This window comes from Aquarana catesbeiana, linkage group LG07 (genome assembly GCF_042186555.1).
Source record: "Aquarana catesbeiana isolate 2022-GZ linkage group LG07, ASM4218655v1, whole genome shotgun sequence".
Lineage (NCBI taxonomy): Eukaryota > Metazoa > Chordata > Amphibia > Anura > Ranidae > Aquarana > Aquarana catesbeiana.
The window spans coordinates 34,669,521-34,686,530 of NC_133330.1; the positions used below are offsets into that span (position 1 = coordinate 34,669,521).

The 17,010-nt window shown below is 42.6% G+C and overlaps 1 protein-coding gene and 1 long non-coding RNA gene across 3 annotated transcripts in view; both read right to left on the bottom strand.

Moving 5' to 3' along the window:
* Positions 1–2,573, bottom strand: part of LOC141102911 (uncharacterized) — a 31,351-nt gene extending 28,778 nt beyond the window's left edge. The window contains exon 1 of the long non-coding RNA XR_012235214.1: positions 2,411–2,573. This is a non-coding gene — a long non-coding RNA (uncharacterized lncRNA). The remainder of the gene's footprint in view (positions 1–2,410) is intronic.
* LOC141102908 (uncharacterized) overlaps positions 1–17,010 on the bottom strand; it is a 253,396-nt gene that overhangs the window by 147,113 nt on the left and 89,273 nt on the right. The window lies entirely within an intron of this gene.

The following is a 17,010-nucleotide window of genomic DNA, read 5'->3' on the forward strand; positions in this document are numbered from 1 at the left end:
GAGGGTGGAGTGCACAAGGGAATGATAAGTTGCTTTTGAGTGAGGCCCGGAGCGGGAAAAATAAAAATAAAATAGCGGAGGGCAGGCATGACAAGGTGAACAGGGGAACAGGGCATGTAAAGAAATGAGAGGGCTTACCTGATTGGGGGGTAGCCCGAACAGGGAGGGGCTATGTGCATTTAAGGAGAGGTGGTCCTGCCCTGGTATCCAGAGGATCTCACGGCGCAGGCAGCAACTTCCCACCCACCCTCCCTGTTTTTCTTTAGGTCAGTTCTCACAGCAGGAGCTGTGGCTTCAGGATCTTGTGGCAGCTGGCGGATGTTGGTCTTTGCTGGTGAATGAAGAAACCTCAGATAAGGAAGTATGGGTCCCTCTGGTGTATTCCAGTTAACGTTGGTTTAGCTGGAATAGGTTAATGGGTGCACTGCGGTTAGTGGGTTGTCTCTGAGCCAGTATGTTGTGGCTGGAGGCCTAGTATAGTAAAAGGTACTGCAGTGCATTCTTGAACATACAATAGTTTGGGGTTCCTGCAAAGACCAATGCTATTATGACTTATGGGTTTTGGTTTAACAAATGTTTTTTACGGTTTATGTTAATTTAAGTTTATTTGTTAATAAATAGGCTGCTACGGCCAATTTTGCTCCATTTATTGTGTGGTCTCCATTAACGGGATTTAATGGTACAGGTTGGGATGGAGTATGGGGTTGGTCTAGCAGTTCTTGGTTAAGGATGGAACATCTGTTCTACACTGACTGGTCATGTTCTTTTTGACCGCTTTATTCCTCCCATTGGCACTGATGCAGCAGTATTTTTTTCCTCCTTCTGACACAAGTACAGAGGCATTTTTTCCCTCATGCTGATGCCAGGGCATTTCTTCCTTCACCACTGTTAGCCCCATATTTCCCACCACTATTAAATTCTTCAATTCTCTGTCCTGTGCTACAACCACTAACACTATTTTGGAGCATGCCACAACCACTAAATATGTTTTGGTGTGGTGCACTATGCTGGTTACTACCAGGGCTTTTTTTCAGAGAATAGGTGCAGGAATTCCTTTCACCTTTTGTCTCTACCCCTACCTACCTCCCAGTACCATCCCTTTTAGAGAGTACAGAACCAAGTATCATATTATGGTGCTAAATAATTTAGAATGGAATGGAATTAGTTAATGATAACAAGAAAAGCAGTAAACTAGATCCACTTCAGCCGGCAACAATAGACCCCACCCCAACAACAATAGACTCCCCCAGCAATAGTAGATCACCTGCATAAACAATAGATCCCACCCCAGCATCAATAGACCCCGCACAACAATAGACCCCACGTAACAATAGACCCCCCCACACAGTAATAATGGACCGCCCACAACAAAATACCACACACAGCAACACAAGATCTTTCCCAGCAACATTAGAACCCCCTCCCTAGCAGCAGCAACAGATCTCCCAGCAGCCAGCATCAACAGACCCTCCAGCAGCCAGCAACAATAGACCACTTCCTCAACATTAGATCGCTACCAGTAACATGAGACTCCCCATCAACAATAGATCCCCCACTAGCAACAATAGATCCTCACAAAAAAACAGATCCCCACCAGTAAAAATAGATCCCCGGCAGCCAGCATCAGTAGACCCGCCAACACAACCCGGTACCCCTTGCTATTACATATAGTCAGTGCTGGAGGTGCAGGAACTGCATTCCCCTGCGTTCCCGCTGAGAAAAAGCCCTGGATACTATTATCCTCCCCACTGCCCTTCCACCTTACTCCAGCCTCTGTCCCGCCCTCATTCTCAGTCCCATTGATTTTCAAAAGTTTCCAGGTATGGTCATCACCATACCTGCATCCTCCTCCCTTTTCCCACAAACCTTATGTTACCGCCATGCCTGCATTCCCCTTTGCAATTCCATTTCTGCACTACCGTGCATATACCATATCACCACCATGCCTGCATGCATCCCCTGCTCACCCCCAATCAAAAACAAAATCTGTGCCCTCCACGTTCACTACCATGCCCGCACTCCCTCGTACACTACCGTGCCTTCACACCCCTCTCCTGTACACTTCTCTCACTGTCGTACCTGCATGCCCCCTCTCTCTACTGTGCATGTACCCCCTTGTACGCCCCGTCTCACTACTGTGCCTACATTCCCCTGTACATGCCCTCTCATTGCTGTGTCTACCCCCCGTGTACACCACCTCCCACCCCTGTGCCTACACCCCCTTGTTTACCACCCTAACCACTGTACCTACACCCTCTCTCACAACTGCACCTACGACCCCTTGGACACCCTATTTCACTACCATCCCTTTGCAATCCCCCTTCGCCCTCACGCCTCTGCACTTGCTCACTTCGCCATTCATTCTTGTTCAACGAATGGACACACTTGTGTTAGTTATAGATATACTCACTTGTGTTGGCTGCATGGGAGAGACTCCATCCACAGCACATGAACAGCATAAAGCCAAAGTAATGGTTCATCTTGACTATTTGCCTGCAGAAGCCTTCAACATCCACTTATATAAAGGCTGTCAATTAGACAAGCCCTTCACTGGTCAACTGAGGTTATAAGTACCAGTACCAGTGAAAAATGTTTTTGGAAAGGATGTATGCCAATATGTACATAAGGCTTCTATTACAGAAATTATAGCTAGTAGTGTAAAGGACTAGGATAAATAAAAGTTACTGCAAATATTAAAGCAATAGTAAACATTTACTTAGCATTGTGTCTTATGTAAAATGATTTTCCTGTAAGGTGGGGTGACAGAAGTGCAATGACATTATTATACCTGAAGGGCCATCTGTCCAATATAGTTCAAGTGGTTTCACACCATCACACATAGCTTACACCAGATGTTCTCAACCTTAATGGCCTGGTAGATTCTGCCAAAACCTTCCATGCCCCTACAGTAAAAAACAATGTTTATACGCACACAATGAGTATGGGAATACAAAATATGTATCAAAATTCTAGAAGGTTCTGGATGGGGCTGGGTGACACTGTTGGGAGATGAAGGTCCTGGAGAAGGTTAGGGGACTCTGCAGCAAATTTGGTGATCCTGTAGGGAATGAGGTCAATTATGGGGAAAGGGGTCTCCGGACAGGTTGGGGTCTCCCCAGGAGGCAATGTGGGAGATTGGAGGGCACTGGGGGGGGAAGGGGGTTAAAGGGCAATGCGGTATGCTTTTGGAGGTACTATGGGGGCTGGAGGTTCTGCTCCCACAATTGTGGGGTGTTGGAAGACACTGTGGGAACTAAGGGCTCTTGGGGGCCTTAAGGGGCACTGAGAGCCTCTATGGGAGGTTGGGTGGCACTATGGGATCTGGGAGGCACTGTGAGCAGTTGTTAGATCTGCAGGTAGTTGAACCAGGAGGAAGGAACCCACGTTCTGCCAGTGGACCAAGGCCCAGCTGTTGAGAACCACTGGTTTAGACCATAGTCAACTCACCCAAGAGCCTCTTGGGCAAAATACCCCCACAGTCCCCAAGCTCATCTTTAGCACATAGTGGCTTTCTAAATGGGGAACTCTGATACACAAGCCCTTACTTTTCTCTGCAGATTATTACACAAGTCAGATAACAGACAGGGTATGGCTGATATATACAGTAGTAGAGTGATACATGACAGTGGAGTGATGGGTTTTAATATTGTTGGCACTGTTACTGGATTGCACTGGTGCTGACTGATGATCAGAAGGGCTGTTGGTGTGTAAAGAATTTACATTAACAACCTGCATTAAAAACAGAGGTTTTGGGTGCACATCTGTAATGAATTTGGTAGCCGCATTGCAATATCAAGGTCCTTCTGTATAGTGCTTCCATTAAGAGCCTCCATCATGGTCTGATCTAGGGGGTTGCTGGGCTGGGTAACCAATGGACATTGTGCATCAGTAGAAGCTTTCTGCAGGGGCTGGCTGCATCTGTGAAGGTTGAGTGTCTGTGACACTCTCACAGAGCCCAGCCAGCATATCCACATAAAGACAGTTTGTGAAAAAACACTTTTCCCCTGTCTGTACAGGAGAAAAGTGACCATAAAAATTCCCTTGTCACGGGCTCCGAACTGTGCATGCACAGTACCAGAGCCAGCCGATAAGAGAACTGCCGGGCTCATCATCAGATCCAGCAGAGCAGCAGATTCGGGTGTGTGCTACATCCATTATGATAGCAATAAAAGTGATGGAAAAAAAAAAAAAAAAGACTTGTAAAATGTAAGAGTAAGAAAGTAATAATGTAAAATAAAAAATATAATTAAAAAAAAATTAAAGCACTTCCGCCCCCCCTGTACTTTTGTGCAAAAGCAAACTTATACGTAAGTCCTGCATGCATTTGTAAATGGCGGCCGCACCACACATGTGAGGTATTGTCCCGAATTTCAGAGCAAGAGAAATAATTCTAGCACCAAACCATTCGTATGACTCTAAACTGGTAACCTGAAAAGGCTTTTAAAGGGTCACCTATAGAGGTTTTTAGGTATCGTAGTTTGGCACCATTCCAGGGATGTACGCAAGTTTAAAGTGGGACATGTTTGGTAACTGTTTACTCAGTGTAACATCATCTTTTATATTCTACAAAAAATGGGTATTATATTGTATTTGTATTCACTAAAATTCATTAGTTCCCCAAAAATTTGCTGTCCAAATACCATGTGACATAAAAAAAATTTGCAACACCCACCATTTTATTTTCTAGGGTCTCTGCGTAAAAATATATAATGTTTGGAGGTTCTGAGTAAATTTCTAGCAAAATAAATTATGATTTTTACATGTAGGAGAGAAATGTCAGAATTGGCCTGGTAGGGAAGTAGTTCATTACAAAAAAATGATACTTTGTCCTGATGTTTATTTGTGTCTATGAGACTGTCAGTTGTCGCACAGTAATAAGTAGTTTGTGGATGCAAGGATTGTGGTTTATGTGTGCATTGTATACAACAGGCACAGATTCTGTTCAATCCCCCTTTAAAGTGTTACTAAACCCACAACAGTAAAATCAATCTGTATATGTAGTAAAGCATGCTAGTTATACTCATTGTGAAACCTAAGGAGTTAATCCTCTGCATTGTGTAAAAAGGCTGTTTGATCTTGCCTTCTCTGATCCTCCTCTTCTTCCACTGTCCCGAATCCATCTCCTGATAGAACAGAGCCTCAGGGGCAAGCTGCACATGCTCAGTTTGGTGTGCACTGCTAGAGAGTTTTTTTTTTCTTGGGAGAGTGCACATGATCAGCACTGTCCAAACAGAGGGTCAGGCATGCAGCCTTATAGGACAGAGGAGAATGAAAACTCCTCCTACAAGCTTTAACCAGACACTGATATAAGTCACAAGGCTATATACTGCTGATGAGAAAGGGTATTTAGCAGTTTATATTTACTAAAATGATTGCATTTCCATGTACTGTGTACTGTGGGAGACCAGATATAGTGAATATAGTGAATGCAGGCTCCCGGGTTTAGTAACACTTTAAGACCACCCACTGACCAGCTGCATCTGGACACTGGGGGACATCAGTACTGCGGCCCAATGATGACATACAGTAACACCAGCAGGGAAAGACTCTCCTGACAGTTCCAAACTGGCAGGAGACACCTGCTGGTGGACCTCAGTACTGCACACCAAATGATAGATCTTACCAGTGGACGGACCCTTTCCTGTCAGATCCACTCGCATGCGGGACAGATGCGTTGGTGACCCCATGGGATCAGTTCTCACTGATTTATGCATTTCCCCCTATTCAGTTGCTGCCACGGCTTCTTTGCAGGATCAAGCTGGAAAGAAAGCAGGTAATTCTTGTAGCCCCAGCATGGCCCAGAAGGTTCTGGTATGCAGAAATCTTAAAGATGGCAGCAGGGGACCCATGGACCCTTTCACTGCATCCAGACCTATTCTCGCAGGGGCCGATATTCCATCCTACCTTACAAGATCTAAGTTTAATGGCTTGGCTATTGAAGCCCACATTCTGAAGAAACGTGGGCTCTCTGGGTCAGTGGTTTTTACCTTGATTAATGCAAGGAAGCCAGCTTCCAGAATCATATATTATAGGGTCTGGAGGGCTTATGTTTCCTGGTGTGAATCCAAGGGATGGCACCTTCAGAAATATAGCATAGGCAGAATTCTTGCCTTTCTGCAATTAGGGGTAGAGATGAAGCTGGCATTGAGTACTGTTAAGGGTCAAGTCTCGGCTTTATCGGTCTTATTTCAAAGACCGCTTGCTTCGCATTCTTTGGTCTGGGGTTTTATGCAAGGGGTAATGCGGCTTAATCCGCCAGTTAGATCTTCTTTGAACAATTGGGACCTGAACTTAGTTTTGTCGGTATTGCAAAAACAGCCCTTTGAACCGATACAGTATACTCCCTTGGTCCTTCTGACAAGGAAATTAGTGTTTCTGGTTGCTGTAGCCTCTGCAAGAAGGGTATCGGAGTTGGCTGCTCTTTCCTGTGAAGAGCCATATTTAATTATTCACGAGGACAGGGTCGTGTTGCATCCTCTTCCAAGTTTTCTGCCTAAAGTGGTCTCAGGTTTTCACCTGAACCAAGATATTGTCCTACCGTCGTTTTTTCCAAAACCATGTTCTAGGGAGGAGAAGTCACTACATTGTCTTGATGTAGTGAGACCGGTCAAGGTCTATTTAAAGACGACTGCTCAGATCCGAAAGAATGATGTTTTATTTGTGCTGCCAGAAAGTCCTAGGAAAGGACAGGCAGCGTTGAAATCCACTATTTCTAAATGGTTTCGGCAAGTTATAATTCAGGCATATGGTTTAAAAGGTAAGATTCCACCTTTTCAAGTCAAGGCGCACTCTACCAGAGCAGTTAGTGCTTCTTGGGCAGTGCATCACCAAGCCTCCATGGCTCAGATCTGCAAGGCCGCAACTTGGTCTTCAGTCCATATATTCACCACTTTTTTTCAGGTGGCTGTAAAAAGGCATGAGGATATCGCCTTTGGGCGTAGTGTGCTGCAGGCAGCAGTATAGGTCCTCAAGTCTGTTGGCGCCCTGCGTGTTGTTTCTCCCTTCCCTCAAATAGCATTGCTCTGGGACGTCCCACATAGTGATTACTATGCTGTTCTGTGTCCCATGATGTACGATAAAGAAAATAGGATTTTTATAACAGCTTACATGTAAAAACCTTTTCTTGGAGTACATCATAGGACACAGAGGTCCCTGCTCTCTTTCTGGGATTTATGTATATTGCTTTGCTACAAAATCTGAGGTACTCCCGGTAATGGGAGGGGTTATATAGGGAGTGAACTTCCTGTCTTGGGTGTGCCAGTGTCCATCACCTGAAGGTGGCCTGTATACCCACATAGTATTTACTGTGCTGCTCTGTGTCCCGTGATGTACTCTAAGAAAAGGATTTTACAGGTAAGCTGATATAAAAATCCTATTTTTTGTTCTTTCCCAGGGTGCCCCATGTTTATTATATAAATGAAAAAAGATTGAACATTTTGGGGAAAAAAAACAATATATTACACTTTAGGGTTTATTTACTAAAGGCAATTCCACTGTGGACTACAAGTACACTTGGAAGTGCAGTCACTGTAGATCTGAGGGGGACATACAAGGAAAATAAAAAAACAGCTTGCACATGCTTGCACACGATTGGATGATAGAAATCAGTAGAGCTTCCCCTCATCTTAGATCTTCCCCTCAGATCTACACCGACTGCACTTCCAAGTACACTTGCAGTTTACAGTGGATTTGCCTTTAGTAAATAAAGCCTAAAAAATGTAATTTCTTCATAAAAAATCCCAATAATTGTATTCTAATTGGTTTGTGTAAAAGTTATACAGTCTACAAATGATGGTATATATACTGACATTTACGCAGCTATGATACTATGCTTGTAATGGAGGTGATCAGCGACTTATAGTGGGACTGTGGCAGGCAATCTGGCGCTAACAGACCCTCGCTGGGAGGTATACTGATTAACTGACAATGAAATCAATAATCACACTAATACACTGAGTGATCAGATATAATACTGTACACTGTTTTAACCACGTGACCTCCGGAAGATTGTACCCCCTTCATGAGCAGAGCTGTAGACAATTCAGTCTGTTGGTAAAATACCAAAATCTGAAGAAAAAAAAAGTTTTAGCTGGTCGGCACTACTTTGAAACATCTGGGGTACTTGGTGGCAGGTCTACCTGTTATATTCTTATATTATATTATTATTCTATGCATCTTATAAGGTAGGTGTCATGCATGCAGCTGTATTAAAAGCTTAGGGTTTAGGAATAAATCCAATCACTAAATTCTCATATAAACTTTAAAACGCTATTGCCATTTCAATGTTTTACCAATCTATCTAAATATGCACCATTAAAAGAATACCTAGTGATCATACAATGAGTGTCCTTGTTCACACAACTCTGTTATAGAGTGCACTTCTAGTAGTAACTACAAGCACTAGTAGCAGCACATGTTGCATAGGCATGGTCCACCAATGTCACTATCAGGAAGTCGGTCCAGAGTGCAGCAGTGAAGTGAGTGCATATTGAAAGAGGCTGGGAGCTGCTTAGCAGTACTGAGATGCAAAAAATTATTATAATACACAAATCTTTAGCAAACTAAATGTCAATGTCATCCTTTTAAGGATCTGGATCTACCTAAATAATTTCTTAAAAATGTCATACAGATTAAAAAAAAAATGTTTAACTTCATTTTATGAAAATTTAGACTTAAAATTAAAATTTTAGACTTAAAAGAAAGAAAACTGAGCAAAAACGTTATCACTTGTCTGTAAGGTGGAAACTACTTAAATATTTTTGCATCATTCTCCAGCCAAGATATGGGATGACATGGACATAGATAATAGACACGACACCAAAAACTAATTAAGATGTTTTATTATTTTTTTTAATATATTATCAATCAAAACATTAGAATTATGGTATATTATATATATATAATTACATTTTTTTTGGTAATTAATTTTGGCCACGGCTATTATAATTGGTTTATTTTAATACCATATAACTTAAGAAAAATGTATACTAGCCTTAATACATATAACACCTTTTCTAAAAACACCCAGCTCAGCCACTCTGACTAAAGCTGAAATAAACTTTCAATACTTAAATTTTATATTTCATTTTTTTATCAACAACTTTCCCAACCGACAGGTGGGTGTCATAAGACACCCCACCTGTCACACCACCCCAAAAGCCTGTGACCAATTCTATACTAGTTTGAAAATCTAAATTTAGTATGTCCAGGCCAATTTCCAACAAATGGACCCGGTCATCACTGTATAAGCCCGGAAGTCCACCCTCCAAGTCAACATGTCTAAAAGACAAACCATAGACTGGGTACATGAACTTTTCCATGGCTTTATTAACTCTCTTACGTACTCTTTCTAATGGTTTAAGCATAAAAGATTCAATCCACCGCAAACGTGGTATAATCTCTGAAAAAAAACTATCACTAAATCAGGAAAAGATAGTTTAGTTTGATGAATAGCATGCTGGATATTCAAAATTAAATCCAGGATTTTCTGTTGACCGACATCATTGCCTCCCAAATGTATTAAAAGAATATCCAGGGCAGAACAGAAGCCTACCAATTTCAATTAACAGTTCCTCCCATAACATACCCCGTCTCCTAAACCAAAAAACTTGAAACGAAGGATCCAATCCTAGATTAGTAGAGTATGAATGAGATGCAGCTCTCTTGTGCACCCAATAAATGAACAAGTGTCCAATCAGGAAGACCACTCTCAGGCGACCTATAAAATAAATAAAACGTTAAGGCCGCACATACAATTTATAGGAATCAGATTTCCATCTGCCCAATGTTTTAATGTCCTTGCAATCAAAACTAATTCTAGCAGCTTCCGTAGCAGGTCATAAATAGAAAGGCAAATTGAACTACTCCACATGCATAAAGAAGTAAGGACTCCTGTCATTAGGGGAAAAATTACCCTTCTTGTATCCTTTCAATGCTTGACGAACTGTAAAGAAACTCAGACAAGACGTCAGATTATTTCATTTTTGAAAAAAAGGAAATTCCTGACAGTGTCTTGCAGTGATGTTGGGAGGGGGGGCTGATGGGGCTGGAGCCCAGAGTGGGTCCCCAAAAAGCCCCGGGTGTCAAAATCACTAAATTAATTATTAGCTCCGAGCAACGGGGAATGATCTCCTGCCAGCGCAGCTGAGTGACGTACAAAAGTCCCGTCTCCTATGACGGACGTCACACATCCCACGGTCTCGGCTTCGGACGAGTGTGATGTCCGTCATAGGAGCCGGTCCCAGAGGCGGAACTTTTGTACGTCACTCGGCCGCACTGGCGGGAGATCGTTCCCCGTTCGGGGATAATAATTCATTTAGTTATTTTGACACCCTAGGCTTTTTGGGGGCACACTCGGGGCTCCAGACCCTCTCTTTCATACCCTTTCAGGAAATTCCTGACAGTGTCTTGCAGTGGCATCGGGAAGGGGGGGCTGACGGGGGCTGGAGCCCTGAGTGTGCCCCCAAAAAGCCCCGGGTGTTAAAATCACTAAATGAATTATTAGCCCCGTGCCGCGGCAATGGGGAACGATCTTCCGCCAGAGCGGCCGAGTGACGTACAAAAGTCCCGCCTCCGGGACCTGGCTCCTATGATGGACGTCACACTCATCCAATGCCGAGACCATGGGACGTGTGATGTCCAATTCATAGGCGCTGCCGGGTCCAGGAGGAGGCGGGAATGACACTGCAGCTGTGATGGGCACTGGGAGATCCACGCTGAGCCGCTCGCTCTGTGTAAATGGGGCTTTCTGAGTTGTGGATGTGGACGGTGAATGAGTGTACTCTCACACTACAGGACAGGTAAGACTGAGCAGCAACAATCTGTGTATGTCAGATAGGAGTCATGTATGTCAGGTAGGTCAGTTATGTATGTCAGGTAGGTCAGTCATGTATGTGAGATAGGTCAGTCATGTATGCCAGTAGTCAGGTCAGTCATGTATGTCAGGTAGGTCAGTCAATTATGTCAGTAGTCAGGTCAGTCATGTATGTCATGTACAGTGGGGACGGAAAGTATTCAGATCCCCTTAAATTTTTCACTCTTTGTTATATTGCAGCCATTTGCTAAAATCATTTAAGTTCATTTTTTTTCCTCATTAATGTACAAACAGCACCCCATATTGACAGAAAAACACAGAATTGTTGACATTTTTGCAGATTTATTAAAAAAGAAAAACTGAAATATCATATGGTCCTAAGTATTTAGACCCTTTGCTGTGACACTCATATATTTAACTCAGGTGCTGTCCATTTCTTCTGATCATCCTTGAGATGGTTCTACACCTTCATTTGAGTCCTGCTATGTTTAATTATACTGATTGGACTTGATTAGGAAAGCCACACACCTGTCTATATAAGACCTTACAGCTCACAGTGCATGTCAGAGCAAATGAGAATCATGAGGTCAAAGGAACTGCCTGAAGAGCTCAGAGACAGAATTGTGGCAAGGCACAGATCTGGCCAAGGTTACAAAAAAATTCTGCTGCACTTAAGGTTCCTTAGAGCACAGTGGCCTCGCCTCACAACCCCACCGCCCAGCCAAAAAAACCCCGCCCCTTCAGCCCCCCCTGCAACCCACCCCCCCCGTGTCAGCCTTGGACTTCAGGCTGAAGCCCCTGGTCTTTTTGCCACCTAGCAACGCCCCTGGTGTCTTGTAGATATGAGACCAGGAATAATGTTTACTCATTAGAGACTCCAAAAATAACAAAACTATATGTTCAGAACATGAAAACATATCCATGTTATTAGTATTCAAAAATTGCAATCATAACATCCAAGAAGATTTGTAACCAACCCACGAAGAAGAAGCTAGTGATTTTTTAATACAGTCATAAACTAGATGATTTCCCGTAGACGTTGAGGGCATGGTGTACCTTGTGAATCTGCCGTTGGTAACAGGAAAAAGAACTGCTCCATCTGCGAACGAGAAAGTGCATCTGCCAGTGTATTCTACTTACCTGAAACATATTGTGACTTGACCCAGATATTTAAACAAAGACACCTATATACCAAGTAGCGCAGAAGAGAAATAACAGGCTGTGACTTTGAAGAGAGGCAATTAACAGCAAACAGGACACCCCTGTGCTAACAAGGAGTCTTCTATTTGCAAAATGCTCTCCCCAAATCTCAATAGTCACTATCAAAGGGAATAGTTCAAGTAACACAATATTGTTACAAAAACCTTTGCTTATCCAATCAGCAGGCCACGGAGCTGAACACCAATGAGTGCCCCAAATAGCTCCAAAGCCAACGGATCCAGCAGAATCAGTAAACAAATGAAAGTCACTATCTACAATGAATTCTTCTTGCCAAAATGTTTTTCCCTTAAAATGAATTAAAAAATGAAACCAAATCAACATATCTTCTTTCAAGTCATTGGTCAACCTTATATGTGAAAATGAATTCTTCAGTCCAGAAATAGCTATATAAAGCCTTCTATAAAAAATTCTACCTATTGGCCATACCCGAGTAGCAAAAGCTAAGAGCCCTAATAATGACTGCATGTCTTTCAACAATATCTTCTTTCTTCTGATTAATGACAACAGCAGCTTGGTGCCTTTTAAAACATTTTCTAAAGGGAGTCTAAACTCTTTTTCAACCATATCTTTTGTGATACCTAAAAATTCAAGACATGTTGTGGACCAAACTGTTTTTCCCCTGCCAAAGGAACCCCAAATTCAACACAAGTCTCACAAAAAAGGGAAATACATTGCGCAAAATTCGCGGCCCCCATAAGGAGAAAATCATCAAAGTAATGTATTAAAAAAGGAGAACCCGACTTAACCGAAACCACCCATTCTAAAAAAGTGGAAAAGGATTTGAAATAAAAACAAGAAAGGGAGCACCCCATTGGAAGACATCTGTCAAAATAAAACTTACCGGCAAAATGAAAACCCCAAAACAGCTGGGGTGTATAGGGAGCAACCGAAAGGATGCTTTTACATCAGCCTTAGCTAATAAAGCATTGTCACCCAATAATCTAATTTTTTGTATCGCACTATCAAAAAAGGTATAAGTAACCGAAGAAAGATCATTATCAATTTGTTCATTTAAAGAAGAACCCCCGAGGAAAAGATAAATGATGGAGCAAACGGTAAGAATGAGGTTCTTTTTTAGATACCAGCCCTAGAGGGGACATATGAAAATCTTTAAAGGGCGGGGAATCAAAGGGACCTGAAATTCTGCCCTCCAGAAGTTCTTTTTTCAAATTTTCTGCAACTACATGTGATAGATCTGAAACTGAAGAAAGATTTTTAACCATAGAACAACCTGAATCTTCAAATGGTGGAAGAAGAAAACCATTTGAAAATCTGTCAATCAGTGGCATTGCCTTCTGCTGATTTGGTTAACATTGGAGCCAGGGCAGAATGCTTTCCAATCTAACTGAGTGGCTGCTTTTGAGAAAAAGCTCCCTATTAGACTGTGGTTGATTATTGTATGACATTTTTCTAAAACATTTAGATACCGGATGTGAGCCGGCACACAAAACACATTCATGTTTATATTTACAGTTAGCATGCCATTTACACATGCTATCATTGAAAGCAAAACATATGCCTTTTTTTTGTAGAGGCGTGCTAGTATTAGTAGGAAGTAATGATGATCTAGAAAAATTGGATCGTGGAGGAATAAAAAGATTAAGCCAAAGACCAACATCTTTAGTACCCCACTGTAAACTTGACTGTACTGCTGTCTTTTGGCAGAATGCTTCGTTATAAGTGTACCAAGAAAAGCCACCAAAATTCCTATAAGCTTCTTGAATAATATCTACATTCAGGTCCATACATATTGAGACATCGACACAATTCTAATCTTTTTGGCTCTATACACCACCACAACAGATTTGAAATGAAACGAACAAGATGTGCTTTAACTGCAGACTTTCAGCTTTAATTTGAGGGTATTTATATCCAAATCAGGTGAACGGTGTAGGAATTACAACAGTTTGTATATGTGCCTCCCACTTTTTAAGGGACCAAAAGTAATGGGACAGATTAACAATCATCCATCAAACTTTCACTTTTTAATACTTGGTTGCAAATCCTTTGCAGTCAATTACAGCCTGAAGTCTGGAACGCATAGACATCACCAGACGCTGGGTTTCATCCCTGGTGATGCTCTGTCAGGCCTCTACTGCAACTGTCTTCAGTTCCTGCTTGTTCTTGGGGCATTTTCCCTTCAGTTTTGTCTTCAGCAAGTGAAATACATGCTCAATCGGATTCAGGTCAGGTGATTGACTTGGCCATTGCATAACATTCCACTTTTTTCCCTTAAAAAAGTCTTTGGTTGCTTTCGCAGTATGCTTTGGGTCATTGTCCATCTGCACTGTAAAGCGCCGTCCAATGAGTTCTGAAGCATTTTGCTGAATATAAGCAGATAATATTGCCCGAAACACTTCAGAATTCATCCTGCTGCTTTTGTCAACAGTCACATCATCAATAAATACAAGAGAACTAGTTCCATTGGCAGCCATACATGCCCACGCCATGACACTACCACCACCATGCTTCACTGATGAGGTGGTATGCTTTTGATCATAAGCAGTTCCTTTCTTTCTCCATACTCTTCTCTTCCTATCACTCTGGTACAAGTTGATCTTGGTCTCATCTGTCCATAGGATGTTCCAGAACTGTGAAGGCTTTTTTAGATGTTGTTTGGCAAACTCTAATCTGGCCTTCCTGTTTTGGAGGCTCACCAATGGTTTACATCTCTGTATTCACTCTGGTGAAGTCTTCTCTTGATTGTTGACTTTGACACACATACACCTACCTCCTGGAGAGTGTTCTTGATCTGGCCAACTGTTGTGAAGGGTGTTTTCTTCACCAGGCAAAGAATTCTTCGGTCATCCACCACAGTTGTTTTTCATGGGCTTCCAGGTCTTTTGGTGTTGCTGAGCTCACTGGTGCGTTTTTTCTTTTTAAGGATGTTCCAAACAGTTGATTTGGCCACACCTAATGTTTTTGCTATCTCTCTGATGGGTTTGTTTTGTTTTTTCAGCCTAATGATGGCTTGCTTCACTGATAGTGACAGCTCTTTGGATCTCATATTGAGAATTGACAGCAACAGATTCCAAATGCAAATAGCACACTTGAAATGAACTCTGGACCTTTTATCTGCTCCTTGTAAATGGGATAATGAGGGAATAATACACACCTGGCCATGGAACAGCTGAGCAGCCAATTGTCCCATTACTTTTGGTCCCTTAAAAAGTGGGAGGCACATATACAAACTGTTGTAATTCCTACACCGTTCACCTGATTTGGATGTAAATACCCTCAAGTTAAAGCTGAAAGTCTGCAGTTAAAGCACATCTTGTTTATTTCATTTCAAACCCATTGTGGTGGTGTATAGAGTCAAAAAGATTGGATTTGTGTCGATGTCCCATTATTTATGGACCTGAATATAGCTGATTTGGAATGTAATTCTTTAAATTAGAAAGAGAAGATGGCAATTCACATAACAAACGTATTTGCTGAGACTCACCAGGATTTGTAGAAACCAAATTCCCAGCTGAATCTGGCTGCTGGGATGAACAAAGTACTGGAATGCTACACCCAACTGGAGTGTTTCCCAGCTGGGTGGACACTGCCGAGCTACCCGGTGTTGCTGTCTCCCCGCTCCACAGCGCTGAACCTGATACAGAATTAGACATCCGGTGCTGAGGCAAAGGAATCCTGTCACTAGGCAACCGTCTGACTCCTCTGCCCCTGCTGGCTCCGCCCACCACATCACTCGGCACGAGCCGCCGCTTGTTGCGATGGGCTGGCTCAGCTTTGACAGCTGACTCACATCTGGGTAGAGAGGGAGAAAATCTTTGGCGCCGAACGCACTGAACGTGCCACTGCTTGCTCAGCCGTTTGCCTTCTGCTCCGTCCATTACTGCGCCCAGTGCTCCCCCCAATGCTCTTACTTCCGCTCCGCCTTCTATTTCGTCTTCGGTAAGGCTTATTCCCCTCCGACCTGGAACCAGAAACTCCAATTCGGACAACTCTTTTTCACGCAGGATGGCGGCTTCATCTGTTGGCTCTGCTGTCTCTCCCGCGGCCGTTTCGGCACCCACCACAGCGGCCACTTGATCCGATGGTAAGGCAAGGCACTGCCACAGCCAGTCTTCTCCCTTCTCAGCTTCCATGCGTTCCAGAAGTTGTCTTAAAAGGGTCTTCATGTCACTGAAAGGAAAATCCAGCGGGCTTATGTATTATCCCTCAGTATTATAGCCCAAGCTCCACTGTATGTTTCTCCCTCAGGCAACTGGCCACAAACCCTGTGAGGAAGCCCTTTTTATAGGGAACCCCTAGGGTTCCAGAAGCTTCCATGGGGTCATGTGATCTTTTTCACCCAATAAAAACAAGAACCCCAAAACTAGAATATTCCAGTTTATCCGCTAACCTAGTTTACCTATAATAAACCCACCCACTAGTTACAGCAGGAGGGGGGCCTTGAAACTGCCTCTGTCACGATCCCATAAGGAAAAGGGGGGCGTTAAAACAGGCTTACCCTCCTTTTCCCTGTATTCAAAGTTCATTTTAAAAGCTCTCTAGATGTTTTGATTAGATTAAATTGTGATATTTCCTTATTCAACCCAGAAAGCTAATAGCATGTCTTTTCTTGTATGTGTATCTAGTTTATGAACAATTATTTAGTTGAATGTTATAATGCTTTGCATTGGCTTACAAAGGGTTCTGAAGTATTCTTAGGAAGAGACTCACATTTACAAATATTAAAAGCACACAGTGTATGGTGAAGTGATTAAAAATCCCTACCTGGTAAATGACGTTCCTTCCTTGGAAAAGAAGACTTACATGTTGGTGGGAATTATATAACAGGACGACAATAAGGCTGAAATAGATGCAGGATCAGGGCTAGGCTATCACCTCCAATCGTGAGTTTGGATTGTGGCAGGGATATCATTTCTCTGATGTATACACCGTTAAAAGGAAAATAGACAGTTTGAGTATCACGTAGATATGTAAAAAAAAAATTATGTTCAGGTGAGTTAACCCTTTTAATTGAC